Genomic DNA, 17,475 nt, shown 5'->3' with positions numbered 1-17,475 from the left:
TAACTCACAATTCAAAGGACTGGACAGTATGTATGTGCAATTTTTTAAACTTCTCTGTAGCCAGCTTGGTGGATATGGGCATCTTGAGACAATATTGCAATTTTCTCATGTTTACTGACAACCACTTAATCCTCAAAGAAGCAGACACAGTGTGTGAGAGGAATACTTACACAATGACATTGGAGGCTAAACTCTTGCTTACAAGTGCACATCAGGTCATCAAAACCATGCACACTACTTCCACCTAACAAAGTACACAACACACACACATAAATTAATTTATGCTGAGGCACTTAACATCAATCTTCCTAAACAACAAAGATTGCCTAGACCCCCCCTTTGTCAGAACTATGCCTCAGCAAGCCCAAAGTCATTCAGAAAAAAACAGCACTTAACACCACAAACATTGTCACTCTCAATGGAGCCTCAAACACTAAGCTCCTAAGGCAAGCAAACACACATCCCAGGACTCTCATCATAGGGGACTCCATTGTAAGTTATACTGATGCCCCTCTAACCAGGCTGAACAAGGAAAATATAACTGTTATTTGTTTAAATGGAGCCAGAATCCATCAAATCTAGATTGCACTCAAGTCATCACACCACAAGTACCAGTATGATTCCATTTTGTCCATATAGGTGTAAATGACATGAGATTTACCTTCCTGGACTATGAAGACAGAGACATTATGGAGCTTTCAGACATGAATATCAGGCTATAATGAGTCTAGCACTGAGCAGTCCATTACCATCACAGAGGATGATGCCACAATATGAGCAAAAATGATTAATTTCAACAACATGTTGTCTTTCCGGTGTTATTCTAAGGGGATCCAATATTTTTCAGTTTGGGAGGATATGCTTAACAAATTCACAACAGAAATGAAGGCACCAGTAGCCGAGAAAAACCTTTAATACTGAGCTAAATAAAATAAAATAAACAGACTAAGAGCTTTTGCCCTTACAATACTTGGGGCTTCATCAGGGTAATAGTTCCAAGACACATGTATTACATCAGTGTGTTGGAGCACAGAGAGATGATCTGGCAATTAAGACTGAATGCTATGGGGAAGCCAGGGATCAAAAATCTCTGTTCACTTGTTGGTACTTTAAAACTGCAAACACAAGTAATTTAAACACACAGGCAGTTTTAAACAATTTAAATTTAAATATATTTAGGTACGTATAAAATGTTTCTAGCATCAGTTAAAGTTTTTTAGAAATTTTTAATAATGTATATATTCACTTATTAATGGCATTTTAACAGAACTCATAAACATTTTGTTGTTAATTAGTGCGATTGCTGGATAGACTGCTGCTTACTGGCAAAATTATAAATTGTTACATGTGTCTTGGAACTATTTCTATGATGAAGCACCAGGGACTGCAGGGGCGAAAGTGCTTAGTCTGTTTTATTTTATTTTATTTAATTTATCTCATTATTAAATGGTTTTCTCGGCTACTGGTGCCTTTGTTCCTGTTGTAATTTAGTTATTTCATGTTTATTTGGCTTTTGTCAGGTTTCAGACATGGTTAATAGATCATGTTGCTTTGCGAAAGATGGTTTGCACCTCTTCCATCTAGGCAAAATTTTATCCACCCCCATAGCGCCTTTTTTGGGCTATGCCAAATTGACAAACTTACTGACATAACAAAATCAGCTCAACTGTGCTTCAAGGTGTTACCACTCAATGTCAGGAGCCTAAACAAAAAGACTGCACTCCCTCCTAGCTCTCCTCACACTTAGAATATAGCATTTGTTCAGTTACCAAGACATGGTTTAAAGCAGCAGAGAGTACACCAGCAGTGCAAGATTCCAGTGTCTTTCATGCTTTTAGACCAGTAGCTGCACAGACAAGAGCTAAAGGAGGAGATGCCTCAATATACAGCAATAACAAGCATACCTCAAGGGTCATCAAACAGGATGACATGTTGGAGCTCCTCCACATGCAGATCACAATAGACAAAATCCCATCACAAAATATGCTGCTCAGTAGCCAATAACAAGTCCATCTATCGTAAAAAAACAATTTATTCGATAGTACACATTAAAGCACACAAAAATAACCAGGATAAGCGCTTTTGTCACTGGGACTTCAACATATCAGTTAACCAAATCACACATAGTTACTTAAATACATACAAACTACATCATGTGATCAACTAATTAACTTATCAAATAATCCTAACCATTAACAACTAAACCCAGTCCATAAAAAGTTTAAAAAGTTAAAAAACTAAGAAGTTTATAAACAATTTATGAAACAGTTATATAAATTCATAAACCATACAATGCAAAACATACAATATAAAACATAGCCCCCCCAAGAAAGACACACAATTAAAACCTTCGCTATGCTAAAATGGCCGGATGTATTAAAGCGTACCCGCCCTATATTTTAATTCAGGCTTGATACTAATATTTTCATTTAACCCTGGGAATAAAGTAGAAATAAGTCTAAATTGCCATTTAGATTCTACCCTCAACAATGAATTTTTCCAGTCACCCCCTCTTACATTCTGGGGTACTATTTCCAAAATGGCAAACCTAAATTTATGTTTGGGAAATGCCTTAATATGCTTACTTAAGGCGTTTCTGTCATCCTTTTTGTTAATACAGTAAAGATGTTCGTAAATTCTACGATTAAGTTTTCTCTCTGTCTTCCCTATATAATAACAAGCACACATCGAACAGCTGGCCAAATATACTAACCCCGTGGACACCCAGGAACCTTGTGCTAAAGGTACTACCAAGTCCAGGGAATCTATTTTAAAAAACTCATCTTCATTGATAAAAGAACAATAGTCACAACAACCACATTTGCGGGTGCCCTTCTTCTTGGGATTATTTATTCTAAATTTTTGTTCCAACAAGGACTTTAAATTAAAATCCACTCTATAGGTAAAACAAGGCTCCGGTCCCATTAACTTAAAAATATCATTGTTAATTTTTAACATGGACCAGTTATTAGAAATAATTTGCTTTACCATATTCACCGTTTCACCATAGGTGATCACCATAGCTTGTGAATAATCTTTGTGTTCTATCCTATTTGTTGTCACCCCATCACCCCAGTGACGAAAGCGTTATGGTTATTTTTGTGTGCTTTAATGTGTACTATCGAATAAATTGTTTTTTTATGATAGATGGACTTGTTATTGGCTACTGAGCAGCATATTTTGTGATTTGGTTGTTTTTGCTGCTGAATTCCATGTCTTTTTGTACCTTGAGACAAAATCCCATACCATAGCCTAGCCAGCTATAGGTTACCTTCCATGTCCCAAGAAGCTCACATTGCATACTTAGACGACACTTACTATCCAATTTAACACCCTACTCATGGAAAACTTTAATTACCTCTCCACAGATTGGGAATCCAACACAGTGTCAAATCTAAAGGCACAGAGATTCCAGAACTTTGTAAATATAAACACCCTTAACGAAATAGTGGATATGCCCACTAGAGGCTCCAACATACTGAACCTTGTGCTTGCAAATATGGGAGAAAGCTGCACGCCCACCACTGTGTCATCCTTCCTGGTAAGATCTGTACATAAAGCTGTCTCTTGTGAAATGAAAATAAGCTGTATAACCCCAATAAAAACAGTAACAGGAACTAATCCAAAACAAATTACCTTTACTTAAGCAATGGATTGTCAGAATTCAATGCCCTTTCAAACCCAGAGAACACACTAACCTATTCTGAATTGCTCTCAGAAACTGTGCAACCCTGTCAATGACTGCATAGAGACTGCTGCACCTACCAGAAGTAAGCCCAGGACTAACCCTAGAAACAAAATACCTGGTGGCATCCCAAATTACACAGGATATACAACAAAAGGAAAAAAATGATTGCAAAAATCAGTAAGGGTAATTCCCATAACGACAAAAACTCTCTCATCAAAGTAAATAGGCAGCTAAGAGGGCTAATTAGGTCAAGCAAAGCCAGCTTTGAGATTAGGATATTCCCAGGTGAAAGATAACCATAAGGCCTTCTACAGCAATGTCAGAAACCTCAAGAGCAGAACACAGCAATGTGCTGAACTGGTGGTTAATGGTGCCACATTCACTGGACCCAGTGATATACCAAACCTGTTAGTGGAGAAATTCAGGTCTAAGTTTACTCCCCCCCATCCCCAACCATCCCCTCAAAGATTCCCTGAAACATAAACCCCTCCAACTATAACTAGAAAGCATTTACTAGCTGTCCTCACTAAAACCAAGAATGCAGCCTCCATGGGCTCTGATAACATCTGGAGATACCTCCTGAATAGTCTAAAATATGCCTTTTCAGGACCCCTGGAGTCATTATTTAACTACAGTCTTAAAACAGGCTTTGTACCATGTGGATGGAGGACTGCAATGGTCATTTCCTCTCATAATGGATGACCATCAACAGATCCTGGAAACTATAGACCCATTATTCTGATTAGTTTTATTTACAAAGCCATGGGAAGAATTAACCAGAAATTATCTACAAGGACATGGAAGCCTTCCAGATACTGGGTCTATTCCAGTCTGGCTTTATCAAAGGAAGGTCATGCTGACTGAATCTGGTAGACTTTTTTTGAAAAGGTCACTAAATCTATGAGTAAAGAAACAATGGTGTATACTTAGATCTGGCTAAAGCATTTGATACAGTACACCACTCAGGCATTGTCAACAAACGTAAGCAACAAGGTATAAACCCCTTTATAACATGATGGATAGCTAGCTGGCTCAATGATAGGACCCAGGAGTTTAGAACTGGTGTGGCCACCTCCACAAATAGACTGGTCACTAATGGTGTCCCCTAGGGCTTTGTGCTGGGCCCACTCCTCTTTGGTATCTACTTCTTAGAAGTCAAAGCCAATGTCAAGGGTCTTTGGCTGACCAAGTTCACAGATGATTGAAAACTAGGAACAGTAATTGAATCCTCCACCCCACCACTAACTGCAGTTCCTCCTCTGTCCATTTCTATACCTACTTATTTCCATAAGTTTTCCTTTCATATCTCCCATCTTCAATTTTCAAACTATATTACTACTTGTCTGCCTATAAATTATTACTAACCTCAAAAAATACCCCAGTTTGATATTTTCCCTGTAGCCATCATGCTATAAATACATTAACCTCCTGTCAACTCTCCTATATGCCTCCCCAATACTAACCAACCTCAGTAAAACTGATCTTACCAAGCTAGAATCCTGTTAAAATAAAACTGCTAAGTTTGCAAGTGATGCCACACACAGGTCACATCACTGTACAGCTCTTAAACAACTAAAATGGCTAGAACTTCCAAAGCTACTACACAATAAACAATTAGCCTTTTCCCACAAAATCTTATGTCAACCAGATAAAATTCCTTCTCTCCAGAATCTTATACAACCACACACCACTTCTAGATTCCTCTGCTCTAGTAGCAAACTCCTTTTAGAAACAACCAAAGCTAACAACTCAGCTGGGGAATCTCTCTTCTCAAATGTCATTCCTAAAATATGGAATAATCTGCCAACCCCTACTACCACCAATTATTCCACAGTGCAATTTAAAAAGCTCCTAACTACTCATTAAATAGCCATCTGGCTTTGTTCTTGCAATTCTTCTGGATAACTCTCACCTCAGTATATTTAAACATGTCCTGCTCAATGGGTGCCATCTTACTCCATTCTATGCACTCATTTCTATTGTAACTTGCTTTTCCTCATTATTTAAATTCATATACTCCTGTATCACCTGCTGTGCTATTGTAACCTCTAAATAACTGATTTAAAATGATGCTATAATTTCCTTGTATTATTGTTAACTTTTACAATATGTGTATTTCTTATTGCCAGAGCTTTTCTCCCTGGGCCTCTGCTGAAAAAGGAACTGTGTCCAGTCGGACATTCCCAGTAAACAAATGTAAAATAAATAATAAATAAACTGTTATTGTATTTTATTTTTCTGTTCAAACATTAGACAATTTATGTTAATTTCTCACTTGTTTTTTTGTTTTAAAATGTTCAGTTCATGTAAGCAATATTTAAAATCATGTAAATAAGCTCACGGGTAGATATCTTTACCCTGCAGTTCTAAATCTGCTCATAACTTAATTATAAATATACTCGTAACTTAAATTAAAAGTAAAGTTAAAACTTTTTAACTTAAAGAAAAATTGCACAGGACACTAAGGATAATCACAAGGCTTTCTTTAGTTATGTTAGGAACCTGGATGGTAATTCCCAGATATGCTCAGAATTAGTCCAAAATGACAAAAAATACACTGAACCCACAGACATTGCCAACATCCTAGCTGACAGGTTCAGCAAACTTCTCCCACCAAAAGGGCAAATATCTATCCCAGCCGAGTGCTGCCCCCCTGACATCTCAGATGCTCAGGTAAGAGCCGCCTCCAAAGCAAAAACACAGCATCAATGGGACCAGACGATGTCCTGCCCTGGGCTACATGAACTCCAAGAAGAGCTAAATCCAAACAGAAAACTACTGTTCAATCTCAGCCTTACTACAGGATATGTGCCCAAAGAGTGGCGTACAGCAACAGTGGTCCCTCTCCATAAAGGTGGTGCCTCAACGGATCCTGGAAACTATCACCCCATAAGCCTGACTAGCTTGGTCTGCAAAGCTATGGAAAGGATCATCATGGACCTCATAAATAAAGATATTGGGGACCTACAGACACTGGATCCTACCCAGTCCGGCTTTGTTAAGGGCAGATCCTGCCTCTTAAACCTGGTTGATTTCTTTGAAACAGTCACCAAGGCCATTGGGGAAGGTGGTCCACACAGCCTACCTGGACCAAAAAAAGCCTTCATACAATACCCCACTCGGGCATTATAGATAAGCTCACCAGCTTAAATATAAACCCCTATGTCACTAGATGGATTGCAAACTGGCTCAAGGACAGAACCCACATGGTTAGAATTGCTGGAGCCATGTCAGACTCCAAACCAGTTACAAGTGGTGTCCCACAAGGCTCAGTCCTGGGACCTCTCTTGTTCGGTATATATTTCGGAGGTACAGGCCAACACGGAAGGACTGTGGCTGACCACGTTCACAGATGACTGCAAACTGGGCACCATAATCGACTCTCCAGCCAACACAAGCATCCTCCAAAGGGCCTCATAGAAACAGACAACTGGTGCCAGAGCCATGGCCTCAAGCTAAATGCCAAAAGTGTATAGTCATCCCTTTGGCAAAACAACAAATTACCACATAGGTGGTAATCCATTGGTACAGAAGAAGTAATTAGGGACCTGGGGACCCAAGTTGATAGCAATCTCTCATTTGACAACCACTTGGCCAAAGTGGTTAGAAAAACATTTTATATAGCCCACCTAATCTTGAAGGGATTCACATCTAGATCAGGGGAGGTCATCGTGCCTCTTTACTCATCCCTCATCAGGCCCATAATTGAGTACAATGCCCCTTTTGGGATGTACCTTACCAGACACCTGCAGCAACTGGAAAGACCCCAAATGTACCTCACCAAGAGGATCAAAGGGCTCAAACAGATGCCATATGCTGCCCGGTTAAAGAAACTCCAGCTCTACTCAGTGGCATACCACCTGTTCAGAGGCGATCTGTGCCTGATGTATAAAGCCATGTCCAACCCAGAATTAATGGACATGCTGCACCTCAGAAAATCCCATCGCGAGAGACTTGAACCTCAGCACTGAAATAAATAGGACATGCTGGAGGGACAGATTCATAACACAGAGTTCACTCTGGAATAAAATCCCAGTCCAGGTTAGGCAGAGTCCCTCATTGACTCTCTTCAAGAGGAATCTTGATGAGTGGATGATCACTTCTGTGTCACTGTTAGACAGAGGCATCAAAAAGGGCATAGCAAAATAAATTTAAAATGGGTGGTGAAAGCCAAACACATTCTGGCTAGGCTTATAAATGCCCTAGGGCAGATAACCTAGTATGAATCTATGAACCTATAAATGTCGAGCTTTTCTCCTTGGGCCTCCACTGAAAATGGGTTTTACCTAGTTGGACATTTCCAACTCAACAAAGACATATACATAAATAAATAAATACACAATCCTCTCAAGATGAGAATACTCTTCAGAAAGATCTAATACAGACTATCTTTTGGTGCCAAAGTCATGGCTTAAATTAATATTTAATTAATATTAAGCATTTTAATGGCTGCATAAAGGCAGCTGTACCCACCAGGAACAAGTACAGAACTAACTCAAAAAAAAACAAGCCACCCTGGTAGAATCACAAAATCAATAGGCTGTATAACAGGAGGAAAAACGTTGTGACAAAAATTAGGAGGTGCAGCACTCAGCATAGGTTCATAGGTTGGTACTAGGCTATCAGCCATTTCTTCCCACACTGGCACTCTGCTTGACATGTATGGGCAATCTATTCCAGAGTCTAGGGAGTCTCTGGGTCAGGAACCTATCCCTCCAGCATGTTTTGTTTATTGTGATGACAAGGTTTAGATGCCTGATTGGGATTTCTTTAAGTGTAGCATGTCCAACAGCTCTGGGTTTGACATGGCCTTGTATGTTAAGCAGAGTCAGCGTGGGGTGGGGCTCTGAGCCTGTGCTGTATTTGGTGAGGTATTTCTGCAGCCTTTCCAGTTGTTGCAGATGTCTTGATTGTACAAACCTTGAGGGCGTTGTGTTCTATAAGGTTGGGTCTAAAATGGGGGATGTACAGGTGGATAATGACCTCTTTTTTCTGGAAAAAAAGCCTTTAGTGATGAGGTTAGTGATGGTGATTTGTTCCTGACTGTTGGCGATGTGGTTGTGTGAGGGTGAGACCACTGTCCTGTGTGTCCACCTGTGTACCTAAGTCTTGTTCAGTGTTAGTGTACTGCCACCTATATGGTAATTCACAGGTACATGTTTTTTCCCATAGGGGACAACTATACATTTCTTGGCATTGAGCTTGAGCCCATGGCTCTGGCACCAAGCATCTGTTTCGGTAAGGCCTTTTTGTAGAGTACCCACATCATTTAGGGCTTCAATAATGTCTCCCAGTTTGCAGTCATCTGCAAACTTTGTTAGCCAGAGTCCCTTAGTGTTGGCCTGTACTTCAGAGAAGTAGATGCCAAACAAGAGCGGTCCCAGAACTGAACCCTGAGGTACTCCACTTGTCACTTGTCTGGAGCTGGATTTGGAGTTGGCTACTTTTACAGTGTGGGTTCTATCAGTAAGCCAGTTAGCAACCCATTGGGTGATGTAGGGATTAATGCCCAGCTTAGTAAGTTTATCTATGATTCCAGAGTGGGGGATGGTGTCAAAGGCCTTGGCAAGGTCTAGATAGGCTGTGTGGACCACCTTACCCTTGTCCTTGGCTCTGGAGACTGATTCAAAGAAGACAGTCAGGTTCAGGAGACAAGATCGGCCCTTCACGAACCCAAACTGGGTGGGGTCCAGTGTTTGAAGGTTGCCAATGTCTTTGTTTATAAGTTCCATGATAATACACTCCATGGCCTTGCAGATAAGGCTCGTCAGACTGATGGGACAGTAGTTTCCAGGATCCAAGGTGGATCCCCCCTTGTGGAGTGGGATAACTGTAGCTCTGCGCCACTCAGTGGGCATGAAACCTGAGGTGAGGCTATGATTAAACATGACACTTAGGTGAGGTGCCAGTTCATATTGTAGTTCATGTAGTACACAGCCAGGGATGTCATCTGGTCCCATGGATGCTGTATTCTTAGCTTTGGAGAGTGCGTTTTTTACCTGTGTGGCCATTATTACCGGAATTTGGCAATCTTCCTGTATTGAGATGGGCCATTTAGGGGGTGAGAGGGGGTGAAGTTGGCACTGAATTGATCTGCCAGGATATTGGCAATATCCTTGGGATCAGTATATTTAATGCCATTCTGTTTTAGCTAAGAGCAGATCTGAGCATTGCTATTTAGATTCTTGACATAGTTATAGAATGCCTTGTGGATGTCTTTGGAGTCTTTGGCAATTTTATTTTTGTAACTAACTTTGGAGGATTTTATGCAGGATCTTAGTTTCTTACTGAGGCTGGTAAGGGAGTTTTTTTGCATCCTGGGATTTTCCTCTTTTCTGCAACAGTTTCTTCCTTTTGTTGTAAAGTTTGTTTACAGCAGGGGACCACCAGATTGGCTTCCTGTTTTTGGATGAGAGCATATTGGTTCTATTTGGGATGGCATGAGTCATGCATGAGTGGATGTGCTCATACAGTGCCTTAGTGTAGGATTCAGCAGTTGAACTTTCAGTTCCCATCTGCATGGGTGTCATGAAGCTTGTCACTTCTGACTTGAGTAGCATAAAGTTGGCTGTAGAGACGTTTTTTTATGAAGGTTTCCTTACTGGGGGGTGGGGGTGGGATGTGGATGTGAAGGGTGATTAGCTTATGGTCAGACCTGACTAACAAGAGGGTGACCACAGGTGTGGAGCATCAATTTCCCATGTTGGTAATGACCAGGTCAAGGATATTGGAGCCCCTGGTGGGACTATGGATTAGTTGATCCAGGGCGTTGGAATTTATTAATTCCAAGAACCGCTGGGCAAAGGTATTGGTACATGAGTAGTTTTCCCAGTTAATGGCAGGGTAGTTAAAATCACCAAGTATTAGAGTGTTTCGTTCTATCTTAATATTTTCCAGTATATTTAGAAAGGTGTAGTAAGAATCTTGGGGTATGTTGGGGGATCTGTAGCAAGCTACAGTTTGGATTGCAGTCTTACCTGGTGTTAGTTGCACCTGGTGAATTTCAGACACATTGTGTTGGGCAACTAGCCTGGTGGTGTGAATATCCTTGGTGAATATTGACACTCCTCCACCTTTAGTGTTTTGATCCTGATTTGGTGGCCGAAAAGTGTGGTAAGAGTTGTAGCCTGGTATTGCAGGGGTGCTCTCTGCAGCCTTGAAGCAGGATAAAAGCACTCTCATCAAACACAAACAACTCAGAGGACAGATAAAGTCTACAAAAGCCAAAGTTGAGGTAAGTTTGTCCTCACAGGCCAAGGACAACCACAAAGCATTCTTTAACTATGTCTGCAACCTCAAAGGCAATACACAATTGTGTGCAGAGCTCATTGTATATGGAGCCACCTATACTGAGCCAGAAGATATAGCAAACCTCCTGGCTGATAAATTCAGCTCCAATTTTACCCCACCCCAATCTTTCCTCAGGAAATATTAACAAATATAACTTCCCCAACTATCTCTAGGGAACATGTCCTTAATGCTCTCTCTAAGACCAAAAACACTGCATCAATGGGCCCAGACAATATTCCAGGATGCCAACTAAATAGCATGAAACATGATCTATCAGGGCCTCTGGAATTGCTGTTTAACTGCAGCCTCCAAATAGACTTTGTGCCTCATCAATGAAGAAAGGCAACAGTCATCCCTTTTCACAAAGGTGGGCCATCTACAGACCCATAAGTATCACCAGTCTTATGTGCAAAGCCATGGAAAGAATTATCATGACAATGATCAACAGAGATATAGTAAACCTCCAGACACAGGATCCGATCCAGCTTGGTTTCATCAAAGGCAGATCATGCCTACTCAACCTGGTGGACTTCTTTGAGAAGTTCACCAAAGCAATGGATGAGGGCAAAATCATTCACTGACTACCTTGACCTGGCCAAGGCATTTGACACAATACCCCACTCGGGCATTGTTGACAAACTCAAGAGGTTAGGTACAAACCCATATGTCACTCAGTGGGTAGCCAACTGACTCATAGACAGGACCCAGGAAGTTAGAATTGGGGAGTCTACATCTACAAAGAGGCCAGTCACAAGTGGAGTCCCTCAGGGATCAGTCCTTGGACTGCTCCTTTTTGGCATTTACTTCTCAAAAGTCAAGGCCAATGTCAGTGCTTTCTGGCTGACTACATTTGCAGATGATTGGAAATTAGGAGCTGTCATTGAATCTCACACTGACACAGACAAACAACTGGTGTCAGAGCCATGGACTAAAACTAAATGCCAAGGAATGCATAATTGTATCCTATGGGAAGTCATCCATCCCTGTAACTATCATATTGACAACACACCCCTTAGAGATGACCCAGTAGTCAGGGACTTAGGTTCACACATAGATAGTAATCTAGCCTTTGACCATCATGTGTCTACAGTTGTGAGGAAATCATTCTATTTCACACAGCTTATAAACAAAGGTATGGCATCTAAGTCCAAAGAAGCCATTGTTCCACTGTATTTGGCATTCATCAGACCTATCATTGAGTACAATGTCCCCTTTGATATGTACTTAACCAGGCATATCCAACAACTGGAATGTCCACAGAGGTTGCTCATTAAAAGAATACAGGATGTAAGCAAAATGTCCTATGCAGACCGTCTCAAGACCCTATCCCTGTATTCTGTCTCCTACAGACTTTTGAGGGGAGATCTATGCCTGGCATACAGGGCATTGTCAGACCCCACTCTAATGGACTTCCTGCATATCCACAAAACAAACATAACCAGAATTACCCATTCTAAAGACTTGAACCTTGCCTGTGATATAAAAAGGACATGCTGAAGAGATAGGTATGTACCCAGAGACTATCCCATCTATGGAGTAGGCTCCCCATCCATGTGAAGCAGAATTCCTCCTAACTCAATCAAGTGCAACTTGGACAATTGGATGGGAAATGAAATTCATCCCTGATTTGGCACCTATATCTCTAATGGACACAGGTAACCTGTAAATGGTTAATCTCCCAGGCTCATGCTTATACTTATCAAGAGTATCAGAACTTGTCAAAGCTTTGAGATGCATGGCTTGGCTTAAAAAAGCCCTTGTGGTCGTTAGCCTAGTAAACTCCTATGGACCTATGAACCTATAAAACTCAATACCATGAAATGCATTATAATACCTTTTAGGAAGCCTGTCACCTTGGGTAACTACATCATCCATAAAACACTCTTAAAAGTTGATGTACTAGTCAGGGATCTGGGAACTCATGTAGAAATTAACTTAACCTTTGACCAGCATGTGTCCAAGGTAGTAAGAAAATCCTTTTATGTTGCTCAACTTATAAGCAAGGGCATTGCATCTAGGTCCAGAGAGGTCGTCATACCACTGTACTCAGCCCTCATTAGACCCATCATAGAGTATAATGTCCCTTCAGTATGTAGCTGACCAGATTCATGCAGCAACTGATAGGTTCCTTACAAAAAGAATAGAGTTTAAACATAATGTCCTGTGCTGATCACCTCAAACCCTGTCTCTTTACTCAGTATCATACAGACTTCTGAGAGGTGATCTTTGCCCTAGTGGTTATTAACCTAGTATGACCCTATGATCGGATGACAATTGTAATGTGGTATAGAAAAGGCCATGCATATTACAGTTAACTTTTGCTGGTCAGTAAGTGCTGTACAATATCACACATGGAAAGGAGCATTATTAATGTTACACTGTTACTATTGTATTTCTGAGATGTTATCAAATCCATTTTAATGTAACTAGGCTGAATTAAGCTGGTATTGCTTTCTGTAGTCTAAATTATAACTATAGTGCTTATGTATTACTTTATCATGTTTCACTATATTATAATTTTTGGATTTTTGTCTAATGTAAATAATTATTTATTTTCTTTTTCTTCATATTCTCAAGATATAACTATTGGCATTGTTTAATTATTTAATTATATTAATGTTGTAACCTTCAGCTGGCTTTTCTGCTTATGATAAATGGAATTCTGTTATGATATTTCTATTTCATATATATTAGGATCTTTTTGTTTTATCGTAGATTTCCATCATAGTTATATTCTCACTGAAAATCTTAAACATGACATCAGTTATTGGTTGCATAACTTTATTTTTTTTTCTCAAAAATCTTTTTATTAAATTATGGAATATAACAAGACATCAACCAACAAACATTGTATATATAGTCAATTAGGAGTTGATTAAAGTTACACACCATTGTAAAAGCACATTTCAACTCATGAAAGTGAAAAAAAATCAAAAACAAACTTTATATACAATATATACAAATGGTAACCAGGATGCAAATGATAGAATGAGACCACAATCATATGAGAAAATAAAGTAGAAGAATAAATAAATCCCACATTGTACAAAAGATAAAAGTTTATAATCTAATATTCATAATTAATAATAGAAAGGACCTTTTCTAAAACTTTATTATTTAAAGCCATTTTTTTAGGACTTTTCAACATAGTTTTTGTGCTGAAACGTACAAGTATGCCATTGTTCTAAAGGCATTCCAATTCAATTTAGTACGGTCAAGCCAATTTCTGGAAATGTAAAGTTTTATAAGAGAACAGATAAATATGAGTACATGTGTATCTGGTTTAGACAGATGTATCTTAGGTATGTGTAGAATTGCAGTCTCCCAGGAAAGAGTTGACTTGTGATACCCCATTTTCTGTAACCTTACTTTCAAGGAGGTCCAAAGTTTATGAGAGAATTGGCAATACCAAAAAATATGTAAGAGGTCAGCATTAGGAGAGAAGCAACAAGGGCAGGAAGGAGAATTATTTGCATCAAATTTATTAAGTTTGGAGGGAGTAAGATAAGCATTATTATTTATCATCAATTGAGTATAGAACAATTTCTTGAAAGGGGAGTGTTCCAAAGTATTTCTAATGGCCAAGAGTTTTTGTTTCTCATTTAATTGAGGATTATGTTTGTCCCAGAAATTAGAAAAGAGACATAATGAGTCTTGAATTCATTTGTTTATCAAATTATAAGATTTTGATAACCTTTTCTCAGGTAATAATAATGTTCTAATTACCGTATCAATATTATTAAAATCTTGCTCCCTTGGGATTATATAAGCACAATTAGCCATAATTACATCTCTTAACTGACGCAGAATTATAGTATATTTACAATTGACTTTCAGTGTAGTTCGAAGATTTGCCAAAGACAAATCTTTGTGTTTCAAAAGATCCCAAACATTCATATTCTTTATAAGGGGATATTTAGTTAAATTAAATGGTGCATTATCTAACTTTAAGTTAGGGTTCAGATGAAGTGGTTGTATTAGATGAAGAATATTATCAAATTTAATAAGTTTTAATAAGTCCTGAAATGCTTTGATCTTATGTTTTAGAAAGTTTGAGATTTTAAGTGAATTCAAAATATCTAAGGAGATAAATGGAATGGCAACAAGGTTTATGTTTTTGGATAAAATATACTGATGCCATAATTTCATCCAAATTGGACATTGATTATAATGAATGATATTCAGTTTAGAAATGGACAGTAGTTTGCTAGCCGAAATAATTAAATAATAGAGATACAAATTTGGTAAACCTAAACCCCCCCTATCTTTAGAAGTTGATAATTTAGAGTAAGAAATCCTAACTGTTTTAGGGAACCACAAAAATTTAGCTAGTTCTTTGTTAACTTTATCGAAAAAAGATTTAGGAATGATTTGATCAGAAGAGTTGAATTGATAAAGAAATTTGGGAAGAATATTCATTTTAATAATTGCAGCTTTGGAAAGAAGTGATAAGTTGAGAAGTTCCCATCTACGCATGTCTAACATTATTGATGTCCATATTTTAAGTAAATTATTTTGAAATGAAGACAGATTATTATGATCTATATGTATACCCAGATATTTAACCCCAAAAGTAATATGAAAATAGGAGACTGGAAATAAATATGGTTTATGTGCCAGATGGTTTACGGGGAATATATGAGTCTTTTGGGAATGAATGTAATAGTCCGACGCTAGAGAAAATTTCTCAATGGAATTAATTATTTTTTTAAGATCTGTAATAGGAGTTTGAAAATATATCACTAAATCATCAGCAAAAGCAGAGAAAAGTAAATTATTGTTTAAAATCCTAGGAATCCTATGAAATGTGTTTTGTGCTAAGTATAAAAGTAATGGTTCTAAGTATAGATTAAAAAGAAAGGGAGATAAGGGGCATCCCTGTCTCGTGCCACTAGTAATCTTTATAGAATGTGATGTGGATCCGTTAATATACAATTTGGTAAAGGATTCTTTGTAAAGAGTTTTAATAAAATTAATATATGTGATGGGAAAATTAAAGCAGGACATTGTTTGAAAGAGGAAATCCCAACTCACTCTATCAAATGCCTTCGATGCATCAAGAATTAATGCATATATTGGGTTGTTGTCATTTTTTGTAAGATGAATAATGGATTCCAAAGAGAGAGTGTTATCCCATACATGTCTGTAAGACATAAAACCTGCTTGTTGTGGGGAAATTATTGATGATATAACCTTCTTCAATCTGTTGGCAAGACTAGAGGATACAATCTTGATATCTAAATTAATTAATGAGATGGGTCTATAGTTATGAGGGTCTGTTTTATCTTTGTTGTTTTTTTAAATTAGAATAGTTTTTGAGGTGTTCCAATGAAGATCCGATATGTCATTTATTTTTATGTAGTTATAAACTTTAAGAAGGAAGGGTGCAATTACTGACTTAAATAATTTAAAGAATTCAGAAGTAAAACCATCAGGACCTGGGGACTTAGCAAGTTTGAGTCTATCAATTGATTCAGATATTTCAAGAAGACTTAATGGGGCCGAAATAATACTTTGCTGATATTCATTCAAAGTAGGAAATGTTATAGAACTAAGAAAACTGTTTATATGACAATTTACTAATAAATTAGAAGATTTGGAATAAAGATCAGTATATAGTAATGTGAAGAGTTGCATAATTTCCTTGTCCGTGTTGTATAATTTATTTTTGAATTGTATGGGCGATATTTTGGGCCTATCAAAGTTATTTGTAATTATTCTAGCTAGGGTTTTTGAAGGTACTTGAGCCCATTCAGAGTAGGTAACTAATAATCTTTGTTCCTGTATTGAAAGATTATTTTGATGTAATAAAATCAGATCTTTTTGAGAATTTATAATTTGTTTATAGACAGCAGGATCAGAATTTATTCTATATTGACTCTCAAGAGACTGAATTCTTAGTTTTAACAATCTTTCTTTATTATTGAATTGTTTTTTAAGGTATGAGGCCTTACCAATAAACATACCCCTTAACCTTGCCTTACACGCCGCCCATTGAATATCATAGGAAATAACTGTTGAGTCTAAGTTGTTTTCCATCTCTTGAATTATTTCTATACACAGTTTACTAACGTCTTTATTAGAGAGCAAGTTGTTATTCAAAGTCCAACAGTTCCGTTTGAATGCATAAGCGAATTTAAACTCGAGATTCAATTTTAATAAAATTCTAGAATGATCCGAAAGAAATCTGGGCTCAATAATAAAATCCAAAACTGATTGTGTAAGAGAATTAGATAAGAGAAAGAAATCTAACATTGACCAAGAATGATAACATTTTGAATAATAAGTGTATGTATCTTTTTTCTTTGAGTATTTAATGTATTGTAAAGGGTCTATAAGGTTATAATCCATTATTAAATCTTCAAGAGCAGAAGATGCTTGGTAATTATATGAAGAGGAAGAACTAGTTCGATCAATGTCAGGGTTAATTACAGCATTCCAGTCTCCGCCCACTATAACATAATGATCTTTGTAATAAGAGAGGATATTATATATTT

Source organism: Protopterus annectens, chromosome 1.part1, assembly GCF_019279795.1.
Source record: "Protopterus annectens isolate FY-2018-M chromosome 1.part1, PAN1.0, whole genome shotgun sequence".
Classification (NCBI taxonomy): Eukaryota; Metazoa; Chordata; order Ceratodontiformes; family Protopteridae; genus Protopterus; species Protopterus annectens.
This window is presented reverse-complemented; position numbering follows the sequence as displayed.